Raw genomic sequence first — 27061 nt, 5'->3', positions numbered from 1 at the left:
CCAGCATTTTATGGCCACCATGTCACCATGGAAACTCAATCTGCTCTTTGGGAGTCCTTAAGGACCAGCCCCGCCAACCCCAAAGTGGGGCGGACATTTTGTAGTTAGTGGGACTAAGGGCCAGAGATGGGACATTTAAAATGGAGGACTTAGGATGGGGCTGTCTTGTTTTGAATATCCTCTTTTTCAGCTCTTTCTTGATTAACCACAAGCGCACAGCAAGAGGACATCCACAAAGTAAATAAATAATGAACCCTCATCAGCAAAATAAACTTCACACCTTCAATCTGGGCTCTGAAAGCACACAGGAGAGTGCATTGCATAAGGGGCTGCAGAACGTGGAAAGTGACAGGAAGCTCCTAACAATTGACAGGAAGCTCCTAACAATCTGAATTGTGTTTGGGATGCTGCTTCATCTGGCTAAACGGAGGCAGAACAGGGCACCCCGCTGACCGATAACGGTGCTGAGAGAGGTTGGGACAGGAGCAAGGGAAAGGACTTTGTTGTGGTGAAGGTACATGGTCTGTCCAAACCCTCTGGTAAATCACAAACTGTCAGCAATTCTAGCCTTGCAAACCACTGTACTTAACCATAGCAAAGTGACTGGGAATATGGCAGAATACAAACAGTGTAGTTATTCCCTCTGTAAAGGCAATCAAACAGGCAAAAACTCAGACAAAGTGGATTCGCAATTCAATGGCTCAGACACGAGGCGTATGTGGCAGGGTCTACAGACAATCACGGAATACAAAGGGAAAACCAGCCACGTCGTGGACACCGACATCTTGCTACCGGACAAGTTTAAACACCTTCGCCCATTTTGAGGATAATACATTGTCACCGACGCGGCCCACTACCAAGGACTGTGGGCTCTCAGACATTTAAGCGTGTTTACCCCTTTCAAGGCTGCCGGCCCAGTGAAATTTGGCCCATTCCTTCTGACAGAGCTGGTGTAACAGAGTCAGGTTTGTAGGCCTCCTTGCTCGTGCACGCTTTTTCAGTTCTGCCCACAAGTTGTCTTTAGGATTGAGGTCAGGGCTTTGTGATGGCCACTCAAATACCTTGACTTTGTTGTCCTTAAACCATTTTGGCACAACTTTGGAAGTATGTTTGGGGTCATTGTCCATTTGGAAGGCCCATTTGCAACGAAGCTTTAACTTCCTGACTGATGTCTTGAGCTTCAATATATCCACATAATGTTCCATCCTCATGATGCCATCCATTTTGTGAAGTGCACCAGTCCCTCCTGCAGAAAAGCACACCAACATGATGCTGCCACCCCTGTGCTTCACAGTTGGGATGGTGTTCAGCTTGCAAGCATCCCCCTTTTTACTCCAAACATAACAATGGTACTTATGGCCAAATAGTTCTATTATTGTCTCAGACCAGAAGATTACATTTCTCCAAAAAGTACAGTCTGTGTCCCCATGTGCAGTGGCAAACCGTAGTCTGGCTTTTTTAATGGCGGTTTTGGAGCAGTGGCTTCCTCCTTGCTGAGCAGCCTTTCAGGTTTCGATATAGGACTCGTTTTACTGTGGATATTGATACTTTTGTACCTGTTTCCTCCAGCATCTTCACAAGGTCCTTAGATGTTCTGGGATTGATTTGCACTTCTCACCAAAGTACGTTCATCTCTAGGAGACAGAACGAGTCTCCTTCCTGTGCGGTATGACGGCTGCGTGGTCCCATGGTCTTCATACTTACGTACTACTGTTTGTACAGATGAACGTGGTACCTTGCTCCCAAGGATGAACCAGACTTGTGGAGATCTACAATTTTTTTTTTTAGGTCCTGGCTGATTTATTTAGATTTTCCCATGTCAAGCAAAGAGGCACTGCGTTTGAAGGTAGGTCTTGAAATACATCCACAGGTACATCTCCAATTAACTCAAATGATGTCAATTAGCCTAACAGAAGCTTCCATAGCCATGACATCATTTTCTGGAATTTTCCAAGCTGTTTGAAGGCACAGTCAACTTAGTGTATGTACACTTCTGACCCACTGGAATTGTGATAATGAAATAATCTGTCTGTAAACAATTGTTGGAAAATATATACTTAGGACATCTACTTTGTTCATGACACAACTGAGTTGCAAAAACTATATAGTTTGTTAACAAGAAATGTGTGGAGTGGTTGAAAAACTGGTTTTAATGACTCCAACCTAAGTGTACGTAAACTTCCGACTTCAACTGTACATAGACTTGAAATCCCTGGCCACTTCAGTAATGGAACACTAGTCACTTTAAAAATATTTGCATATTTTTGCTTGACTCATTTCATTTGTATATACTGTATTCTATTCCACACAGACATTGCTCATCCTAAAATATTACATTCTTTTCATTTTAGGTTGTGTGTATTGTTAGATATTACTGCACTGTTGGAGCTAGAAACAAGCATTTCGCTACACCTGCAATAATATCAGCTAAACATGTGTATGTGACAAATAAAATTTGATTTAACACTAGAAAGGACAGTTATATCTAGTTTTACGACACTCACTGAAATAACACGCTTGGAAACGGGATTCTTCACATTTCTCACCACTTTAGTCTGCAAGTGAGGGTGCAAATTGCCATTACTCTGAGATGGACAGGGTACACTTGCGACAAGTGGGTTCAAGAGGACCCTTCAGAGCTCAAGATCTCCCTCTCTTCGAATGCGGCTACCTTCAAGCAATGCAAGCGGATACGCACGCATCAATTCAAACTTTGGCCAATACTTCCTAAACATAAGCCAACATATAGCAGGACAACTGTTAATTACATGGAAGCTTGCAAGTCAAGGCTGACAAATGATCACATGAAAGAACTCTACTTGTGATTCCACATCTTTTGGTTTCTTATGAGCAGTAATAACGCTCACCCACTGTCCCCATGAACTAGAATTCCTCCTTTTAGGGAAAACAATATTTACCTACAGTGCTGGACTTCAGCGTTTGACTGGTCACTGGGGGGGGCATGTTTTAGATTAGACCTCGTTTTAAACTCAGCTGCATCTATTAAGCAGGATTGATTACATTATCTTGGCTCATCTCAGACATATGCACTGCAGATAGCACAGGTTGTTCCCATCTCTGCTCAGGGTGGGACAGTATTGGTGAGGAGCCAAGGAGAGGGGAGGAGGGCCAACATCCATGATTGATTACCTGCTTAGTGTGGCTTTAAGAACATTCAGCATCTGTATCAGCAGAGAGAACAATGTTGAACTGTCATCACTAATCCATTTACTAAAATCTGTACTGCCAACCCACAGAAACTGTTCACTCGTTGAGCTTCCATTTCTACCATCCTGAAGGCTGTACACAAGCTGCTTGTAGCCATCCATTTGTAAGATATTTATGTTGTGTTCAAATCTAGGCTGTTATTGTTCAGGAGGTACAGGAATACTGCAGGGTACTGAATATGTAAATATTTCATACAGAAATGCATTCCAATGATTGTATGAAACCGATGGAAAATTGTTCCAGGAAAAACAAAATTAGCTTTTTTTCAGTAATCAATAATGCTGAATAAGCCATCTAACACACAGGAATATAAAAACATAAATTATCAAATGTGCTTAGTATATGGGTACTATATTAAAATACAGATTTTGGCAGCACCAATGGGAGCCAGCACATTCTAAAACTGACTGCACACACCAACAGTACAAAACATTGAGAACACCTTCCTTAGAACAGCCTCAATTCATCAGGGCATGGACTCTACAAGTTGTTGAAAGCGTTCCCCAGGGATGCTGGTCCATGTTGACTCCAAACGCTTCCCACGGTTGCATCAAGTTGGCTGGATGTCCTTTGAGTGGTGGCAGAAAAAGTACCCAATTGTCATACTTGAGTAAAGATACCCAGTAAATACAAATTGAGTAAAAGTCAAAGTATACTCAAGTCCCACAAGTAAATATACTCAAGTGCCACAAATAAACGTAACTGCTAAAATATACTTAAGTATCAAAAGTAAAAGTATAAATAATTTTTAAAATCCTTATATTAAGCAAACATCAATTTTCTTGGAGAGCCAGGAGCACACTCAGACATTTACAAACAAAGCATGTTTAGTGAGTCGGCCAGATCAGAGGCAGTAGGGATGTTCTTTTAATAATTGCATGAATTTGACACTTTCTGACCTGCTAAGCATTCAACTTTTGGTTGTCAGGGATATTGTATGGAGTAAAAAGTACATTATTTTCTTTAGGAATGTAGTGAAGTAAAAGTTGTAAAAATATTTTTTTAAATGGTAAAGTACCTATATCACCCAAAAGCGACTTAAGTAATACTTTACAGCACTGGGTGGTGGACCATTAGATACACAACTGTTGAGAATGAAAAATCCAGCAGTGTTGCAGTTGACATAAACCGCTACTATACCCCCTACAAAAGGCACATCAGTCTATTGCCATGCCCATTTACCCTTTGAATGGCGCACACACAAGCCATGTCTCAATGCTTAAAAATCCTTCTTTAACCTGGCTCAGCCAGTGCATATCCACAGATTACCTTCAGCACATCTCCAATATACATCTCCCACCATCTGAAGGCCAGCACGAAGGACAGAACACGTGCCTGCACTCCACCCTCCCTACAGTGTGTGTTGTAACTCCTCCATACCTCTGGGAGGAGGGCCAGAGCTGAGCACGCGCACGCAGACTCCAGCATCCTCAGTGCGTTCTGTCAGTGCAGCCCTATGCCGATCGACCGGCAGAATGCCCCGGCCAGAGTAGAGAGCCTTCATGAATCATTGCTCACCTTGGATGATTCCCAGGGCATCTCGGACCATAGTGCTGCTCCTCCCCAAGAGCATTGTGGGATGTCATACTAATCTATTTAGATTATATACGCAAGTCTCTGCACATACTCACGTCGCTCTGATTTTAGAGCAGAGCTGCATGAGAGCTCAGCTAGGTCATCCGTAGGTCAGTCACTCGTTTTGGCAGGGTAATGGTTAGCACAGCACGCTAGCTTCTGGAGTACAAGATTCCATTGTTGACGTGAGATTGACTCGCGCCTTGGGCAGATGAGGAGCGACTCCATCACGTAGATACCGTGTATCAATAAGGACAGGAGTTGTTCCTGACCATGTGGCCTGGTGAGGAAATTGGACCTCCCCAATTCTTGTTCCTCTCAGTTCTGATGTCAGACACCAATCTCCTGCTGCTGGGTGACATTGGCAGGTCAGACGAGCAAACGATCCCCTCTCCACTGGGGAATCAATTCTGAGTTGCGACTGTGAGCCATGGGGCTGAATTATGCATTCAAGGACAGGCTCCCAGGGCCTTGCCTGTGGACCCCACTATTCCCAGCATGCAATGTGTGGGACAGTGTGTATTTAAGGAAAAATACTCCAGAGCAAATCTCAATACCTCCTCAGCACAGCTCAACCCCCCCCCCAGCCTTAGTAAAAATGAAACTCCCACAAGAGTGTATTTTAAGCAGAGACGGACACAGTTACGGACAAGGCTCACAATCACACCCCCCCCCACACACACACACACACACACACACACACACACACACACGTCAAATGAAGGAGAATATGGACGCAGCACTGTAGTAGGATATTATTTTGGAAAAGCTTGTGCCATTATGCTGGTTAACATATGCAGTTATTCCAGGGACCTCTAGTTCTAAGGATGGAGAGGAGACAGGCTTTACAGGATCCAGACAGCCTGCATGTTGAGGCTGTCATTATAACAATAATATTACTGAATGGATCCTGTGATCCTGAGGGTGATACTGGCAAGACATCACAGCCCACAGAATCAGAATGACAACAGACAGACTGAAGTAGACGTACGCACAGTGAAAGCAGAGTTTAAAGACCCTCGTCATGTCTAATCGTGGTTTCACACTGACTATCGTTATGAACTCATGTCACCTGTTACCATGGCTTCTACCAGTGGGGTCTGCACTGTGTTTAAATAGAACTGTGTCGAGATGTCATGGGCTCAAATGTATATTGGTGCTTAATTTTCCTTTCCTTATACTGACATTATGTGGGGGTGTTTGCAGAATGATTCTTCAGAGAGAACAGATTAACATTGTATCTCTCCTTGGCTAGTGTTTTACACCCACTCTATAACATTATCACTGAGCTGCCACATCTGCAGAACTTCATTTTATTTGGATTGCGAGCATCCACCACTTTGTGCATAGAACATCCCATGCTCACAGACTGTGTAGGGTTACAGCTAATGGTCTAAGTAGCATTTGGCTACATGCAAATCAAATTAAAGTAATCCCAGAGAAGGTCATGTCGCAAACTCCCCCGCTCAAGTTTCCCCCATTAACAAAATGCAGAACTGAAAAGCCCCCAAAAAGTCAAAGGACATTATCTCAGACACACATTGCCAATGCCTTGGATTTCATACATATACTCAATAAAAGTAAACCTGTAAAGCTGAAATAAAAGACACCAGAATCACAAGAAGCTTATTTCTCTCAAATTTGATTACATCCCTGTTAGTGAGCATTTTTCCTTTGCCAAGATAATCCATCCACCTGACAGGTGTGGCATATCAAGAAGATGATTAAAAAGAATGTTCAACACAGGTGCACATTGTGCTGGGACAATAAAATACCTCTAAAATGTGCAGTTGTCACAATACAATGCCACAGATCTCAAGTTGAGGGAGCGTGCAATTGGCATGCTGACTGCAGGAATGTCCAGAGCTGTTGCCAGAGAATTTAATGTTAATGTCTCTACTATAAGCCGCCTCCAATGTAATTTTAGAGAATTTGGTAGTACGTCCAACCGGCCTCACAACCACAGACCATGTGTAGCCACGCCAGCCAAGGACCTCCACATCCGGCTTCTTCAGGATCGACGCCAGCCAAGGACATTCAGGACCATCAGAGGGAGTGTGGGGGTGCTGAGGAGTATGTCTGTAATAAAACCCTTTAGTGGGGAAAAACTCATTCTGATTGGCTGGGCCTGGCTCCCAAATGAGTGGGCCTACACCCTCCCAGGCCCACTCATGGCTGCTCCCCTGCCCAGTAATGTGAAATCCACAGATTAGGGCCCAATTGATTTTTCAATAGTCTGATTTCCTTCTATGAACTAAGTCAGTAAAATCTTTGAAATAGTTGCATGTTGCGTTCATACCTCTGTTCATAAGTCCATAGCTCCTAGGCCTGGAGCCATGCACACATTGGCTCTTGGGTGTTCACACAATATAGAACTCAAACTGCCTGGGGCCATGAGTGAATACACATGACTGAGTCTGAATATGAAAAAACATGGATGAACTGTAGCTGTTATCTATTGAGCAGTAGAGCCATTTGTCTCCAAACCCCTGAGGTCCAGCCCAACTGGCAAGGGTCTTCAATTACATTTTTAACCTCTCCCTGTCCGAGTCTAATACCAACATGTTTTAAGCAGACCACCATAGTGCCTGTGCCCTAAAACACTAAGGTAACCTGCCTAAATGACTACTGACCCACAGCACTCACATCTGTAGCCATAAGTGCTTTGAAAGGCTGATCATGGCTCACAACACTAATTATTCCAGAAACACTATACCCACTCTAATTTGCATACCAACCTCAACAGCTCCACAGATGATGCAATCGCTATTGCACTCCACACTGCCCTTTCACACCTGGAAAAAATGAACACCTATTAATAGAATGCTATTCATTCACTACAGCGCAGCATTCAACACCAGGGTGCCCTCAAAAGCTCATTATTAAGCTAAGGACCCTGAGACTAAACACCTCCCTCTGCAACTGGATCCGGGACTTCCTGACGGGCCGCCCCCAGGTGGTACGGGTAGGTAACAACACATCCGCCACACTGATCCTCAACACAGGGGCCCCTCAGGGGTGCGTGCTCAGTCCCCTCCTTGTACTCCCTGTTCACTCATGACTGCACGGCCATGCACGACTCCAACACAATCATTAAGTTTGCCAATGACACAGTGGTAGGTAGGCCTGGTCACCGACAACGACGAGACAGCCTATAGGGAGGTCAGAGACCTGGCCGTATGGTGCCAGGACAACAACCTCTCCCTCAACGTGATCAAGACAAATTAGATGATTGTGGACTACAGGAGAAAGAGGACCGAGCACGCCCCCATTCTCATTGATGGGGCTGCAGTGGAGCAGGTTGAGAGCTTCAAGTTCCTTGGTGTCCACATCACCAACAAACTACAATGGTCCAAACACACCAAGACAGTTGTGAAGAGGGCACAACAAAACCTATTCCCCCATCCCCCCCCCCCCCCCCCCACACACACACACCACTGCTACTCTGTTATCTATGCAGTCGCTTAAATAACTTTACCTGAACTAACCAGTTGCCCTTGTATATAGTCTTGCTTTTGTTATTTTACTGCTGCTCTTTAATTACTTGTTACTTCTATATCTTATCCATATTTTTTTAAACTGCATTGTTAGTTAGGGGCTCATAAGTAAGCATTTCACTGTAAAGTCTACACATGTTGTATGCCGCACATGTGACTAATACAACTTAATTTGAGTTGGTAAACACTCCCCCTGTCAAGTCAATCACACATTCCACTGACCAAGCCTCGCTGCACACTCCCACTGCCCACTAAAACACCAAGTCAGCCTACTCCACTCTATGAATGATTCAATGCCATCCTTATACCAAAGAATCCATTAAATCGCTCACACACAGGTTAACCACTTCAACAATGCTGCACAATCTCCCACTCCTAAACAGTTGTTTAGAATAGATGACACCATGGGTACAACTGTAGTAATCAAGACTGACCCCAGCCGAGGTCATCCCTGGGTCACAAAGTTATCCGTGGTTGTACACAACGTGAGGCAAACCAGGATTAGCACTGGAGAAATGTAACATGTCTCAAACAGGTTCTGTGTAGAGCAGAGTGTAAACAGAAAAAGGAAAACTTAATCTCTGTACTGAGAAGAATGGTATGATGGTGGGAAATAAACTACTGCTCTTGTCAAACTAAATGGATGCCAGACCTTACGGTAAAGGACAGGAGAAGACAGAGGTACAAGGTATAGAGTAATTGGGAATTGAGAGGTCCTTTCAACAATGAACTCCGATCCCTTCATTTATACAGACATGTCCACCAGAGACGAGAGAATCCAATCCTAAACTAAAACATCCGAGAAAGAGAGAATTCCTAAACTAAAAACATCCAATTGGGGGAGGGGGGGGGCGAAAATAAGAGCGAGAGAAAATACCTTTCCGGCTGAAACCGTTGCCTATATTTAGCCAGGGTTGTGCCATTGAGCAAACGCACCAGTTCTGTCGCACAGTTCTGCCGTTCCATTTCCTACCTGCTGCAGCTTTCCAGCACTTTCCACCTTTCCCCTCCCTGATGGGACATCAACCCACGTACAGCCTTGTAGATGAACAGCCAGAGATGTTTCCACCAGGCAAGGTGACCCCAGCCATTCTCACACAGAGCGCACTCAGCCTGGGCTGCACAGCTCAGCTGACCCAGGGTGCCAGAGATAGAGGCTACAGTGGGGCTATACAGGTCAGGCCTAACCCTCTAACGGGGAAACCAAACCCACTCACAGGTAAATTCTGTGTTGATTTTACTTGAAAGAAGCACTAGGACATTGGAGACGTATATAAACCTGTTTAATATGGCTGGGATCCCGTTAACGGGATGGATATGACAGCCAGTGAAAGTGAAGGGCGCCAAAGTCAAAAACAGAAATCTCATAACTAAAATTCCTCAGACATAGTACTATTTTACACCATTTTGAAGATTTCAAATAGGCTTTACGACAAAAGCACAACATTATGTTAGGTCAGCACCTATTCACAGAAAAACAGCCATTTTTCCAGCCAAAGAGAGGAGTCACAAAAAGCAGAAAGATTAAATGAATCACTCATCTTTGATGATCTGCAGCAAATGACACATGTATGTTTTGTTCGATAAAGTTCATATTTATAGCCAAAAATCTGTTTACATTGGCGCATTTTCAGTAATGTTTTGCCTCAAAAACATCCAGTGATTTGGCAGAGAGCCACATCAATTTACAGAAATACTCATAAAAACATTGATAAAAAGATACAAGTATTATACATGGAACTTTAGATAAACCTCTCCTTAATGCAACCGCTGTGTCAGATTTTTTTTTAACTTCTCAGAAAAAAGCACACCATGCTATAATCTGAGTACAGCGCTCTAAGCCCAAACAAGCCATAAAAATATCTGTCATGTTGTGGAGTCAGATGTCAGAATACCATTATAAATATTCACTTACCTGTGATCATCAGAATGCACTCCCAGGAATCCCAGTTCCACAATGTTTGATTTGTTCCTTAAAGTCCATCATTTATGTCCAAACACCTTTTTGTTTGCGCGTTCAATACACAATCCAAACTCACTACGTGCGGGCAAGTCCATGCAAAAGTTCAGAAGAAAAGTCATATTACAGTTCGTAGAAACATGTCAAATGATGTACAGAATCAATCTTTAGGATGTCAACATAAAATCTTCAATAATGTTCCAACCGGAGAATTCCTGTCTGTAGAAATGCAATGGGACGCAGGTCTAACTCACATGAACGAGGGTGGTCAGCTCATGACACTGCCAGACCCCTGACTCAAAGAGCCTTCATTCCCCCCTCCTTCTCAGTAGAAGCATCAAACAAGGTTCTAAAGACTGTTGACATCTAGTGGAAGCCTTAGTAAGTGCAATATGACCAATATCCCACTGTATATTCGATAGGCCGATGAGTTGAACTACAACAAACCTCAGATTTCCCACTTCCTGGTTGGAAGTCTCAAGTTTTGCCTGCCATATGAGTTCTGTTATACACAGACATCATTCAAACAGTTTTAGAAACGTCAGTGTTTTCTATCCAAATCTACATATATTAACAACTGGGCGTGAGTAGCAGGCAGTTTACTCTGGGCACCTTAATCATCCAAGCTACTCAATACTGCCCCCAGTCAGAGGTTAAGACAACAAAAACAATTCCATGAAACAAAGTCTACTACAGGTCCCTGGACATCCTTTTTCTTTTGATCTGTTTAATAAAGCAAAAAGAAAAAAATCTTAGCCTCTAGTGACACCCCAGGACCATTGTCATCATCTGACACTAATTAGCATAACAAACAAATATTACTAGGAAATATTCCTATTCATGAAAATCACAAGTGAAATATATTGAGACACAGCTTAGCCTTTTGTTAATCACCCGGTCATCTCAGATTTTCAAAATATGTTTTACAGCCAAAGCTAGACAAGCATGTGTAAGTTTATCGATAGCCTAGCATAGCATTTTGTCCAGCTAGCAGCAGGTAACGGAAATCAGAAAAGCAATCAAATTAAACCGTTTACCTTTGATGAGCTTCGGATGTTTTCACTCACAAGACTCCCAGTTAGATCGCAAATGTTCCTTTTTCCAAAAATATTATTTTTGTAGGCGAAATAGATCCGTTTGTGCTTCACGTTTAGCTGAGAAATCGTCCGGAAATTGCAGTCACGAAAATGGTGAAAAATATTCCAAATTAGCTCCATAATAGCAACAGAAACATGGCAAACTTTATTTATAATCCACCCTCAAGGTGTTTTTCAAATATCTATTCGATAATATATCCATCGGGACAATTCGTTTGTCAGTAGGACCGATTGGAGTGATGGCTACCTCTGTATTTTACACGAGAATCTGAGAGCATCAGGTGACCACTTGCGCAATGTAGCCACCTACGGGTATTCAACATAAATGCGTAAAACTACGTCACAATCCTGTAGGCACCTTCGGGAATACGGAGAAAGAGTAATCTGGTTGATAGCCCATTCACTGCTCAATAAGGACGCAGTGCTTTCAAAACATTAGGTACTTCCGGATTGGATTTCTCAAGCTTTCGCCTGCAACATCATTTCTGTTATACACAGACAATATTTTTACAGTTGGAAATGTTAGTATTTTCTATCCTAAGCTGTCAATTATATGCATATTCTAGCATCTTGTCCTGACAAAATATCCCGTTTATTACAGGAACGTTTTTTTCCCAAAAATGAATACTGCCCCCTAGTCACAAATTAAGAGCAAAGATCTAAAGGGAATCGGTAGTTAAACAAAGTGTTCTACCCACCCCGGTGTCAGTAAGCTGAGGGAAGGGCTAGAGAAATGTAACTCAAATCCATAGACAGAGCTATGAATGCAGGGACTGACCATCCATGATATCAAAACTATGGGGTAAGCCATGTTGTTTTCAGGCTATATAGTGTTAACCTTTTAGGGATAGGGGGCAGCATTGTCACTTTGGATGAATAGCGTGCCCATAGTGAACTGCCTCCTCCCCTGTCCCAGATGCTAATAGATGCATATTATTGGATAGAAAACACTGAAGTATATATATTTTTAAAACTGTTTGAATTATGTCAATCACCACCTTCCGGAGACACCTGAAACCCCACCTCTTTAAGTATAACAGAACTCACCCCCCTCCCCTGAAAAGATTTAGATGCACTACTGTTCACTGGAGGTCATAAGGTGAATGCACCAACTTAAATGTAATGTAATGTAATTATGTCTGCGAGTATAACAGAACTCATTGGGCAGGCAAACTTCCAAACAGGAAGTGGAAATTCTGGGGCAGGTTGATTCAACTCGTCACCTATTCACATCCAAATAAGATATGGATCTGTTCGCACTTCTGACGCATTCTACTAGATGTCAACAGTCAGTAGAACGTGGAATGAAGCCTCTAGTATGATGTGGGGCCAGATGGGAGGGGAATGAGGCACTGGTCTAGCAGAATGCCAGTTCCTGGTTATGCGCAGTACTCATATCGTCATGCGCTCCATTACTCTGTATACAAAAACGAATGCCGAGTTTGCCTGGACCAGCGCCAGCTTTTAAACATGTAAACTAAACGTGCTAGCAAAAGTAGCTAATTGGACACTAGTAAATTGACATTCTGGAACAAAATGATTTATTGCGGAACTAAGATTCCTTGCACTGCATTCTGATGAAAGCTCAAAGGGAATATTTATGATGTAATTTCGTATTTGTTGACTCCAACATGGCGGAGAAATATATTTAGCATGGTATGCTTTTTTCCTAACGTTTAAAAAAAAAAATCTGACAGCGGTTGCATTAAGTGTACCAGTGTATCTTTCGTCAAAGTTTGAGTATTTTTGTTATCTGGCGTAGCTCTGTAATTACTCGGGATATTTTGGAGGCATTTCTGAACATGGCGCCAATGTAAACAGAGATATGGCTATAAATATGCATTTTATCGAACAAAACATAAATGTATTGTGTAACATGTCATATTAGTGTCATCTGATGAAGGTTATCAAAGGTTAGTGATGAACTTTCTTTGGCTGTGTTTTTTGGGTTTGGTGGTTAACATAAATATATGTTGCGTTCACTGTAAAACTTTTTATTTTTTAAATCAGACACGATTGGTAGATTAACAAGATGTTTTTCATTTGCTGTATTGGACTTGTTAATGTGAGATATTTTAGAAATATTTAACTATTTTTAAAATTCCCCATGCTACCTTTTCAGCGGAATGTTGGGGGAGGTTCAGTTATCGGAATGTGTTAGACAGGTTAATGTACATTTACTTTGTTTACAAACATCTGGAATAAAAAAGTTGACCTAGGCTTGAGGCATTTATAAGTTATATTCTTCAAGAATCAATGGGTACAAATAATGTATACATCTAAAAATGGATGAAGTAACTACAGATTGCCTCTTTAAAAAAGAACAAACCCAACCAAAATCAGAATCTCATTCTCTTGATTGAAGAGAGAGGGAGAGAGGACAGAGAACAGGTTCCCACTGCAGGGCAGGCTGGCCTCATTCCTGAAAATAGACATCACCTGCTTGCTTATCTGCCACCAAGTTAAAGTACTCTTATAGGACAATGAGCATTCCTCAGTTCTCCCAGAGAGCTAGAAAATAAGTTCCTCCTTCAGTAAACAAACACCCATCACTTCACAAGACAAGAAGCCTCTGAGGTTAACAGGATTCCCCCAGGGGGAAATGTATGAACACTACTCTGCACTAATAACTGATGAAACAGCGAGCTCGTTTTGCATGGCTTGAACATTCAGACCATTCCAGTCGTCATTAATTGAAATTACCACCCACCCGGGGCCCCCGAGCCATGCAAAAGGAACTTGTCCACCTACTGGCTTGGTACATGGGTAGAAAAAATCTGTCAAAATGAGGCTCAGTAGTGTGTGTGGCCTCCAAGTGCCTGTATGACCTCCCTACAACGCCTGGGCATGCTCCTGATGAGGTGGCGGATGACCCTTCGACACATTGGTGCGGCTGGCTTCCGGGTTGGATGAGCGTTGTGTTAAGAAGCAGTACGGCTGGTTGGGTTGTGTATCGGAGGACGCATGACTTTTAACCTTCGTCTCTCCCGAGCCCGTACGGGAGTTGTAGCGATGAGACAAGATAGTAGCTACTACAACAATTGGATACCACGAAATTGGGGAGAAAAAAAAAGGGGTAAAATAAATAAAAATTAAAAAAAGATAATGTTGCCCATCCAGATCTGGCAGAAAAATATATACTTGAATCAGTAATAAAAACCCTTTATGGTTGTGAGGTCTGGGGTCCGCTCAAACACCAAGAATTCACAAAACACCCAATTGAGAAACTGAATGCAGAATTCTGCAAAAATATCCCCAGCGAACAACACAAAACAATTCATGCAGAGCAGAATTAGGCCAATGCATGCTAATTGCCAAAATCCTGGAAATATCTGTTCAATTCTACAATCACCTAAAAGGAAGCGATTCACAAACCTTCCACAACAAACCCATCCTCTACAGAGAGATGAACCTGGAGAAGAGTCACCTAAGCAAGCTGGTCCCGGGGCTCTGTTCACAAACACACCCCACAGAGCCCCAGGACAGCAATTCAATTAGACCCACCTAAATCATGAGGGGGAAAAAAAGAGAATTATGGGACACATTGGAAAGAATTTACAAAAAAAGAGCAAACTACATACCTGACCACTGTGACTGACCCAAAATTAAAGACAGCTGTGACTATGTACAGACTCAGTGAGCATAGCCTTGCTATTGAGAAAGGCTGCCGTAGGCAGACCTGGCTCTCAAGAGAACAGGCTATGGCCACACTGCCCACAAAATGAGGTGGAAACTGAGCTGCACGTCCTAACCTCCTGCCAAATGTATGACCATAGAGACACATTTCCCTCAGATTACACAGATCCACAAAGAATTTGATAACTCCCATATCTATTGGGTGAAATACCAGTGTACTATCAAAGCAGCAAGATTTGTGACCTGTTGCCACAAGAAAGGGGACACCAGCTAAGAACACCATTGTAAATACAACCCATATTTACATTTACATTTAAGTCATTTAGCAGACACTCTTATCCAGAGCGACTTACAAATTGGTGCATTCACCTTATGACATCCAGTGGAACAGCCACTTTACAATAGTGCATCTAAATCATTATATTTATTTTTTTTATTTTTTTTCCCTTTTGTACTTTAACTATTTGCATAACACTGTATATAGCCATAACATTTGAAATGTCTCTATTCCTTTGGAACTTTTGAGAGTGTAATGTTTCCTGTTTATTATTTATTTCACTTTGGTTTCCCATGCCAATAAAGCCCTTTGAATTGAAAAAAAATGGATATAGTCTTTTATCATTATGATCAGTCACACTCATGCTAGAGCACAGCCAACCAGCACACAAACTACAGCCAAGGGCTCACGGGTAGGCTACTGGCCTGTGATGCCAGTCATCCTAAAAACTGAGCATAGAACGTGGCTATGGACTTGTATGTGTCACAGTTTCCTCCTGAATGGCTGAATATAGCCAATACTCTGAAAGGGCACGAGGGTTTGTGAAATGGTGTGGTAAATATTTACATTGATGTTCAATAGCAAAAGGCCTACTCACTCGAAATATACACTGAGTGTACAAAACACCTTCCTAATACTGAGTTGCTCTCCCCTTTGTCCTCAGCCTCAATTCATCAGGGCATGGACTCTACAAAGTGTTGAAAGCGTTCCACAGGGATGTTGGCCCATGTTGACTCCAATGTTCGCACAGTTGTGTCAAGTTGGCTGGATGCCCTTTGGGTGGTGGACCATTCTTGATACACTCGGGAAACTGTTGAGGGTGAAAAACCAAGCAAAATTGCAGTTCTTCACACAAACCAGTGCGCCTGGTACCTACTACCATACCCCGTTCAAAGGCACTTACACTAAGTTCGTGGACACGCCTTCAAATTAGTGGATGCCGCCATTTCAGCCACACCTAAAATAGAGCACAGACATGCAATCTCCAGAGAAAAACATTAGCAGTAGAATGTCCCGTATTGAAGAGCTCTGTGACCTTCAGTCTGGCACCATCATAGGATGCCCGCTTCACCAACAAGTCAGTTCGTCAAATTTCTGCCCTGCTTGAGCTGCCCCGGTCAACTATAAAAGTGCTGTTATTGTGAAGAGAAAACGTCAAAGAGCAACAGCTCAGCTGTGAAGTGGTAGGCCACACAAGCTCACAGAACAGGCCCACCGAGTGCAGAAGCATGTAACATGTAAAAAAAAAAAAAAAAATTTAAAGTCCGACCTCAGATGCAACACTCACAGTTCCAAAGTGCCTCTGGAAGCAACGTCAGCACAACTTTTTTTTTTTTTAACCTTTATTTAACTAGGCAAGTCAGTTAAGAACAATTTCTTATTTTCAATGACGGCCTAGGAACAGTGGGTTAACTGCCTGTTCAGGGGCAGAATGACATGTTTGTACCTTGTAACCGAAAGGTTGCAAGTTAAAATCCCCGAGCTGACTAGTCCAACACCCTAACCACTAGGCTACCCTATCGGGAGCTTCAAGACTAAGATCAACATATGCAATGCTAAGTGCCGGCTGGAGTGGTGTAAAGCTCGCCACCATTGGACTCCGGAGCAGTGGAAACGCGTTCTCTAGAGTGATGATTCACGCTTCACCATCTGGCAGTCCAACGGACGACTCTGGATGTGGCGGATGCCAAGAGAACACTACCTGCCCTAATGCATTATGCCGACTTTAAAGTTTGGTGGAGGAGGAATAATGGTCTGGGGCTGTTTTTCCATGTTTTGGGCTAGGCCCCTTAGTTCCAGTGAAGTGAAATATTAACAGTACAGCATACAATTACATTCTAGACAATTATGTGCTTCCAACTTTGGCAACAGTTTGGGAAGGCCCTTTCCTGACAAAATGGTTTGTCGAGATCGGTGTGGAAGAACTTGACTGCCTGCACAGAGCCCTGACCTCAATTCCATTGAACACCTTTGGGATGAATTGGAACGTAGGCCTAATCGCCCAACATCAGAGCCCGACCTCACAATGCTCTTGTGGCTGAATGGAAGCAAGACCCCTCCCACAGCAATGTTCCAACATTTTATTGGACCAGGTCGCCCTTCAAAAAGACCTGTATAAATAAAGGTTCAATAATTATTTATTTTAATAGTGGAAAGCCTTCCCAGAAGAGTAGAGGCTGTTATAGCAGCAAGGGGCGGGGGGCCCAACTCCATATCAATACCCATGATTTTTGTAGGAGATGTTCGACATGCAGGTGTCCACATACCTTTGGCCATGTAATGTATACATTTTGTCTTGCCCATTCAACATCTGAATGGCAGTGTGCTGCCCTACGGGACTCCCAATCTCAGCCGGTTGTGATGCATCCTGGATTCGAACCAGGGTGTCTGTAGTGACGCCTCTAGCACCGAGATGCAATGCCTTAGACCTCTGCGCCACTCAATTGTCTGATGGCTTAAAAATCTTTTAATTTGTCCCCTCCCCATCTATACTGATTGAAGTAGAAATAACATCAATAAGGGATCGTAGCTTTCACCTGGTCAGTCTGTCATGGAAAGAGCAGTCGTTCCTAATGTTTTGTACATTCAATATAGACCCTGCAGCAGAGCAATGATTTACAACCAAACTCTGACTCACGACTGTCAGTGACACTCGGGACAGCAAAGCCAATGCGCTGGATATCTCATAATCACAAGGCGTTCGTAACTATTTAAAAGGCCTCAAAGCCCACCTTGCTCAATATAGTGACAACCCCGTTTGGCACAAACATGTGAAGACGTGAGGCAAATGGGGGATTTCACCACCAAAGGGTCATTTCAGCAACTTGGCTGTGATTTAAATTGTGCCAATGACATGACGTCACTAAATGTTTTCAATTCCCGGTAAACATTAAAGGATAGCCTCGAGCCACATGTAGCAGAGAGCAGACTCCGATGTGACATAGGAGATGCATGTATCGCTCGCTGTAGGCCTATCTGATTACATAATAGCTTCAAGTTATACATACGGTACCTAGATGTAATTCTTCCTCAATATCATTACGCACATTTAATACAATAAAGTCCAGAATTTTGCTTTGAATGTCGGATTTTATCAGTGTTTGGCTTGAAATCATTGCAATTCTTCTATAAACAAGGGCGGCCACGCCTGCATCTCTTCAAAGAGCAGTAGGGTGGCTCCTTGTGTATACCGTTATATACATTCTCAAACCTCCATATTAACACGGCGCAGTGTGTGACTGCGAACCAAGTACCCTACAGATTAGATGCTCTGAATGAATGGCCTTTAGAAAAACACAACGCCGCACAAACACAAATCTGATAGTTCAAGCAAAGACAACTTCAACAGGGTCAAATATAAACACATGAACTTCGAAATCTGAGCAATGTGAATAGAACAAGATCTGTTCGGTTCCACATGATTTTTGCAACAGTAACTGATTCTAACTGGATACAAAGAGAACTCTTATTGCGGTGTAATCTGTTTAGAGCGGTCCGGAGCGTAGTCTCCATCGCGGAGAAGAGCGCTAAACCAATTTCCTATCTCTATAAAATAATTGCACAAACTTACCAATCAACAATTTCGGAGAAGCCTGCAAACAGCACGCAGCCAGACACTGGACGAGAAAAACGCAGAATCCTGATGGAGTCCTCCTCACCACCTTTCTGGCTGCAACTGCAGCACAATCTCGACAATGGGCGGAGACTTCGTCCGCAAGGTCTCACTCACCAAGTGGGTTCTGCGCAAGGCTACCTCGTCAGTGGTCGCGCTCCTCTGCTCAGATATTGCATGCATCAACCAATGGTTGCGTGACACGTCAATTACTGTGTCATTGACTGACAATTCCTATGACATATGATATTGTTAACTGATACTGAAAATACCTGTCCAGGCGTTGTAAGATCTTGCAAACGTCAACAACGCCTGGGCAGAGGAGCGCGTCCAACATCTCCACATGCGTGATTTAGGGCAACGTTTGAAATTAAAAGTGGGACATTATTGCGGTCTATATCTCAATGCTGCCACTGTATAATATGCTGTGTCAGCATAGCTATTTAATTAAATGTAGAATTGTACATGCATTTGCACTTGTATCAACCAGCTGAGCATTAATCAATTAAATCAGGACTGGTAAAAGCACAAGCCAAAGAAAATCGTGTGTCCTAAACACATTGTAGACTGTAGACACATTGGACATTCTTTGTGGAAATTCTTGGAAGATTCGATAGTGTCATCATAAAGTAAAGATTGCGTTATAGAGAGATGACACACTTACATTACATTTTCACAGACGCTCGACTTACAGGAGCAATTATGGTTACATGCCTTGCTTAAGGGCACATTAATAGATTTGTCACCTAGTCAGCTCGGGGATTTGAGCCAGTGACTTTTGCAGTTATTGACCCAAAGCTCTTACCAGCTAAGCTGTCTCCCCCAATAAAATATTATGCTACTGTATATAACAACCGAAAAGCCAATACAGGCAGCCTAGAATACAGATTGAAACATTTTTTTTAAATCAAAATGTCTCTAGGGATTACCCTTTTTGTTTATTCTCTATTCTCTATCAACATAGTGAGAGACATTGAAGATATTAGAGAACGTACACCCATCATTTCAGTGAAATAAATAGTCACAGAGAGAACACTAAAATCCTAAAGAGTGAGGTACAGCGTGAGGTACAGCACAGGAAGCTGCTGAGGGGAGGACGGCTCATAATGATGGCTGGAATGGAGTAAACGGAATGGCATCAAACACATGGAAACCATGTTCTATACCATTCCATGTATTCTGTTCCAGCCATTAAAATGAGCCCGTTCTCCCCAATCAAGGTGTCACCAAGTACTGTAAAGTCATGGACTGTCTCTCAGAGCCTGCTAAATAACAGAAAACACCATTGTACACAAAGCAACTCCCCGAAAGGGTCACAATACGTTTTCAAGCTTCCCACATACTTGTTTCGTATGTCACAAATATTGTAGAAAACTGTTGAAAATACAATAGTATAACAACTCAACAAATGAGTCCACTAGAAGAGTACTCTGTAGCTTCCCAAGTGGCGCAGCGGTCTAAGGTGTCACTACAGACCTGGGTTTGATCCCAGGCTGTGACCAGGCGGCACACAACTGGTCCAGCATTGTCCGGGTTAGGGGAAGGTTTGGCCAGAGGGGCTTTACTTGGCTCATCGTGCTCTAGCGACTCCTTGTCGTGGGCTGGGTGCCTGTGGGCTGACTTTTGTCATCAGTTGAACGATGTTTCCTCGGACACATTGGTGCTTCTGGGTTAAGCGGGTGGGTGTTAAGGGGTGTGGTTTGGCAGGTCATGTTTCGGGGGATGCATGACATCACTTTTGCCTCTCCCGAGCCCGTTGGGGAGTAGCAGCGATGAGACAAGATCATAATTGGATATCATGAAAAAGGGGGTAATAACAAAAAGAGTACTCCTTTTGTAGTCCAGCACTGGTTGAATCAACATTATTTCCATGTTATTTAAATAAATTACGTTGAAATGACGTCTGTGCCATTGTTAGAGCAGAAGAGTTGTGTGTGCTATGGGGCATAGCTCTGGACAGAGGTTCAGGACCATGGCAATCTGGTTTAAGACACAATTTTCCAATTTTCTGGCTCACGTCTCTGGTTCTGATAAGCAGGCTCCGCTTCCAACATCTGGAGTTGAGAGAATGAGACAAGCTCGCTTCAGGACATCCCGTTTCCTCCCATGGGGCGTGTGCGTGCTTGTGTGCGCACTGAAGGTTCTGAACTGACAGAGCCAACCTCTTCATATGTAGTGAATTATATGGAGTCTTAAGGCGCCTTCCCTTCTCATTAGTAACTTATTCAGACATTGTCATGCTCATAATTTTGTCTAAAGTATTTTCACATACTTTTAACAAATATGGAGGGAAAGGGAATGTTTGCAACTCACATCTGTGCTGGATCGAGATATGGTTCTCATAATAGTGTGTTTATAGGGAAAGCCATCTTGGCTGTAGTCCTGAAACTGTCCAGCAGGCAGTAGATCTTCCTCCCTGCTGTGGAGTCAGTGACAGGATAACTCATACAAGCCCCTGTTCCTCTCTATGGTGAAGGTTGCTCTCAAATCAAGTCAAATCAACTGTTATTGGTGGCAGATGTTATCGCGAGTGTAGTGAAATGCTCCTGTTCCTATCTCCAACAGTGCAGTAATACCTGACAATCCAAAACAATACACGCAAATCCCAAAAATACAAATAAATATAGAAATATTAGAACGAGAAATGTCAGAGTTCGGAATAAAAATATATATGTATATGATGGTGTGTATAGACAGTACGGACAGTATAGGAATTAGAAAAGGTGTGTACAGCAGTAGTTATATGGGATAGGCCTTGACTAGAAAACAGTATATACAGTACATATGAACAGTAAAACAGTATGTAAACATTATTTAAATGACTATGTACATAGGGCAACTGTCTCTAAGGAGCATGGTTGAGTACTGAGTAGCAGTCGGCTAGTAACGGTGATTAAGTTCAGGGCAGGGTACTGGGCGGAGGCCGGCTAGTGGTGACTGTTTAACAGTCTGATGGCCGGGAGATAGAATCTGTTCATCAGTCTTTCGGTCCCAGCTTTGATGCACCACCTTCTAAATGGTAGGTGGGTGAACAGGCCGTGGCTCAGGTGGTTGAGGTCCTTGATGATCTTCTTGACCTTCCTGTGACATGGGGTGTTGTAGATCTCCTGGATGGCAGGCAGTGTGCCCCCAGTGATGTGTTGGGCAGACCACACCACCGACTGGGAAGCCCTGCGGTTGCGGACAGTACCAGGCAATGATACAGCCCAAGAGGATGCTCGCAATGATGCATCTGTAGAGGTTTGTGAGGGTCTTAGGGGCCAAGCTGAATTTATTCTGCCTCCTGAGGTTGAAGAGGCACTGTTGTGCCTTTTTAGTCACACTGTCTGTGTGGATGGACCATTTCAGGTTGTCAGTGATATGCACTCCGGGGAACTTGAAGCTTTTCACCCTCTCCACTGCAGCGCTGTCGACGTGGATGGGGGTGCGCACCCTCTCCTGAAGTCCATGATCAGCTCCTTCGTTTTGTTGACGTTGATTGAGCGGTTATTTTCCTGGCATGACTCCGCCAGGGCCCTCACCCCCTTCCTGTAGGCTGTCTTGTCATTGTTGGTGATCAGGCCTACCACCGTTGTGTCGTTTGTAAACTTGATGATTGAGATGGAGGCGTGTGTGGTTACGCAGTCATGGGTGAACAGGGAGTACAGGAGGGGGCTGAGCATGCACCCTTGTGGGGCCTCATTTGTTGACAATCAGCATATCGGAGGTGTTGTTACCTATCTTCACCACCTGGGGATGGCCTGTCAGGAAGTCCAGGACCCAGTTGCAAAGGGCGGGGATCAGACCCAGGGCCCAGAGCTTTGTCTCTCACTGTGGAAGTATGAGCAGTCCTAGTCCATTCGAGAACCACTGCATTGATGTTAATTTTTTTAATTTTTTAATTTCACCTTTATTTAACCAGGTAGGCTAGTTGAGAACAAGTACTCATTTGCAACTGCGACCTGGCCAAGATAAAGCATAGCAGTGTGAACAGACAACACAGAGTTACACATGGAGTAAACAATTAACAAGTCAATAACACAGTAGAAAAAAGGGGAGTCTATATACATTGTGTGCAAAAGGCATGAGAAGGTAGGCGAATAATTACAATTATGCAGATTAACACTGGAGTGATAAATGATCAGATGGTTATGTACAGGTAGAGATATTGGTGTGCAAAAGAGCAGAAAAGTAAATAAATAAAAACAGTATGGGGATGAGGTAGGTGAAAATGGGTGGGCTATTTACCAATAGACTATGTACAGCTGCAGCGATCGGTTAGCTGCTCAGATAGCAGATGTTTGAAGTTGGTGAGGGAGATAAAAGTCTCCAACTTCAGCGATTTTTGCAATTCGTTCCAGTCACAGGCAGCAGAGAACTGGAACGAAAGGCGGCCAAATGAGGTGTTGGCTTTAGGGATGATCAGTGAGATACACCTGCTGGAGCGCGTGCTACGGATGGGTGTTGCCATCGTGACCAGTGAACTGAGATAAGGCGGAGCTTTACCTAGCATGGACTTGTAGATGACCTGGAGCCAGTGGGTCTGGCGACGAATCTGTAGCGAGGGCCAGCCGACTAGAGCATACAAGTCGCAGTGGTGGGTGGTATAAGGTGCTTTAGTGACAAAACGGATGGCACTGTGATAAACTGCATCCAGTTTGCTGAGTAGAGTGTTGGAAGCAATTTTGTAGATGACATCGCCGAAGTCGAGGATCGGTAGGATAGTCAGTTTTACTAGGGTAAGTTTGGCGGCGTGAGTGAAGGAGACTTTGTTGCGGAATAGAAAGCCGACTCTTGATTTGATTTTCGATTGGAGATGTTTGATATGGGTCTGGAAGGAGAGTTTACAGTCTAGCCAGACACCTAGGTACTTATAGATGTCCACATATTCAAGGTCGGAACCATCCAGGGTGGTAATACAGAAAGGGAAGCAGGTAGTCTAGCGATTAAGAGCATTGGGCCAGTAACTGCCAGGTCACTGGTTCGAATCCCCAAGCCGACTAGATGAAGTCTGTTGATGTGCTCTAAAACACTTATTGTATAGATAGATAGCCACAGTTTCTACTCAGTTAAAACCATGTTGAGCTTCTTCTCAAGGGAACCTTTTTAGATGACCTTGAGGGTGTCCCAGAATTCTCTCTGGCAGAATTGGATCTGGTCAGCTTAAGGAGGCAGCAGGGTTCATGATGACATAGGGTATTTCCATTCAGACACCAGACACCATACTGAACAGGCACAGCCATGTTCAATAGCAAATAGGAGTGAATAGGAATTAAACATCACCTCTGTCGAATCAAACGATCAACCCAACAGAGAGCTGGTTATGCCTTTCTCTAGTCTCAACCACATTACTAGAACATTTATTTGCCTTAGATCACACTTGAGAAAGAACAAAGGACTTGTCAATATTCCATACATTTTCCGGCACAGGAAACTTGCGGTAATCATTCCCAGCTTTGTTTTCCCACAATAGACTTAAGATTAAGCAGAATATATTCAAATGACAGCTCATGCAAAGTCACACAATACATCTTCTCAGCTTTATTAACACCGCCCCCACCATGAAATCACTGTAAATGTGAACTGTTACGAGAAACTTGTGCAGGTTCCTTTGCAATCGTTTCTTCTCAGCACACACTCAGCAACAGGTAAAGTGTTGGTGATGTCCACCCCCCCCCAGTACGGTAATGTTGAGAGAAAAGTGAACACAGAGATGGATAATAAACGGCAGCATTTTAAGCCAACTGTGGAGGCACTGAGAATATTTGGTCACTCTGAATGAGGGATCCATATTACAGAGGAAGAAAGAACTGTGTTTTTATGGTCACGTTGAGCACCTGACAGCCAGAGCATTGAAATGCTGGGATTTGGTGGGAAAGTCCGCATAAATCTGACCCATCCCATATGCAATGAATCAGATCTGTGTACAGCAGAGTCCCTGCCCAACTTCATAAAAACCTCTGAAACCCTATGTCTTCAAACAGTATCTTAAATAATCCTCCTCTTCACCTCAACCCTCCCCACCCCTTCTAGCTCTGACTCTACTGATAGCTACGTTATTGAGGAAACATGTAGTTTCTATGCCTGTGATATGTGGTTGTCCCACCTAGCTATCTGAAGATGATTGCACTAACTATAAGTCGCTCTGGATAAGAGCAACTGCTAAATGACTACAATGTAAATGTACGAACAGTGCAGAGTGAGGGGGAACCTTTTTCAATGTTTTTGGGAGGGAATCCTCAGCACCCCTAAGTGATACCATGCGTTCACATTGGCTACATCTTCTAAAGCTTAAAAAGATACAGCGCACGTTCCAATTAAGAGTCTGCATTGTCATTGAGTGCACCCACACAAAAATATGACCAATATAATTATTTGTGTGATTTTCATTAGATCTTAGCTCCTTTATTACATAGCAGCTGATTGTGAAGATATTTTGTATGGTATGCTGGGAGATAGACAGACAGAATGTAAAAGGCCTCAGCACTTTCAGACTGCGTTTACACATGCAGCCCAATTCTGATATTGTTTTCCCTAATTGGTCTTTTAACCATCAGATCAGCTCTGAAAAAGAGCTCATGTGAAAAGATCTGTTGTGATTGGTCAAAATATCAATTAGTGGAAAAAAGACCCAAATTGGGCTGCCTCTGTAAATGCAGGCTAGTTTCTCTGAAAACCCTTCCCACATAGTGTGGTTACCATGGCCACTGGTGCGAGTTGGCTCTGTTGGTTGCTGTGGAAGTGGCCTGTGTGTGAAGAGGAGGAGAAAGAGAGAAGAGCAGAGACAAGAGGTCGAGGGGGCAGAGATTCTACGCCTGATTTAACATGCTGTGTACCGCTGAGTGAAGAGTGGGTGGGCTGGATGCATGTTGCCGCTCCACTCTGATCACTCCTCTCCTGTTTTCTCTCTCCACTTCACTCTCTCTGCTCCTGTCTTTCTCTCTCTCTCTCTCTCTGCCTCCATCCGCCTCCTCTTGGCATCAAGCTAGAGGGAATCTGAACGGAATATCACTGCATCACTCCAAATTAAAATAAGATTGTCAATACATCTACAGTTCTTACACTATAACTACAATATATGACTGAATATAACATAATTATCACACCCAAGGGTGACTGAGAATATATTGCTATGCGTTTGCGGTCTCTAGGCATGCCTAGTAGGCCAGTCAGTAAGCTCTCTAAGAGCTGCTTAAGTTATACACTTTATCCTCTCCTTTAAATCAAATCAAATGTTATTGGTCACATACACATTTATTATCATTGAATCTTGCCCTGGCCTGGAGGCAGCTCTGTAGAGCGCTGGCACAGCCACAAAATCTGATTTGAAACCTAACCATACTGCCAACCCTAATGCCGAACCTTGAATTAAGACCTAAAAACTTGTTTTCATGAATTTTTACAATATAGCCAATTTTGACTTTGCAGCTGGCCCATCTAGCGGAACTTGCTCAGTTCAGCCTCCAGGACAAGACTTATGACAATAAACATAAACTTGCTCTCCTCTGCCTCCTCTGTCTCAGTTGGAGATGGTTCTATGTTGATGTAATCAGATGGGGCTATCAGTAAGGACCTTTAACAGAATGACTGGTAATGAAATGCTGTCCCTCAGGCGACATCAAACTGGGCACACACCGGTTGAATCAACGTTGTTTCCATGTCATTTCAAGGAAATGCCGTTGAATCAATGTGGAATAGACGTTGAATTGACATCTGTGCCCAGTGGGATGGCTTTGTGTCAGTGATGGCACTGATTGTGGGACTTACGTTCTGACCTTAGTTCCTTTATTATGTCTTTGTGTTCGTTTGGTCAGGGTGTGAGTTAGGGTGGGTAGTCTATGTTCTTTTTTCCATGTTGTATTTCTGTGTTTTGCCTGGTATGGTTCTCAATCAGAGGCAGCTGTCGATTGTTGTCTCTGATTGAGAATCATACTAAGGTAGCCTGTTTCCCCCATTTTGGTTGTGGGTGATTATTTTCTGTGTCTGTTTTCCACACGGAACTGTTTCGTTTTCAGTTTGTGTAGTGTTCAGTTGTACCATTAAAAATATGACGGACACTTACCACGCTGCATTTTGGTCCTCCTCTCCTTCCACCAACGAGAAGCGTTACAGGGAGACTAATAACCATGAAAGCCAGACACTGAACAATGCACTCTGTCAGACACTACTCAACTATAAAAGATTTCTCCATGGTGAGGG

General features: G+C 43.3%; 1 protein-coding gene across 1 annotated transcript in view; it reads right to left on the bottom strand.

The window, feature by feature from the left end:
• LOC115135013 (spectrin beta chain, non-erythrocytic 1-like) overlaps positions 1–19009 on the bottom strand; it is a 123513-nt gene extending 104504 nt beyond the window's left edge. Inside the window, exon 1 of the mRNA XM_029669183.2 lies at positions 18842–19009. The gene's annotated coding sequence lies outside the window, so the exon portion shown is untranslated. The remainder of the gene's footprint in view (positions 1–18841) is intronic.
• Positions 19010–27061: the final 8052 nt, after the last annotated feature.

Source organism: Oncorhynchus nerka, linkage group LG10 (assembly GCF_034236695.1).
Source record: "Oncorhynchus nerka isolate Pitt River linkage group LG10, Oner_Uvic_2.0, whole genome shotgun sequence".
NCBI classification, from domain to species: Eukaryota; Metazoa; Chordata; class Actinopteri; order Salmoniformes; family Salmonidae; genus Oncorhynchus; species Oncorhynchus nerka.
The sequence above is the reverse complement of the archived record's forward strand: the minus strand, read 5'-3'. Positions and strand labels throughout refer to the sequence as shown.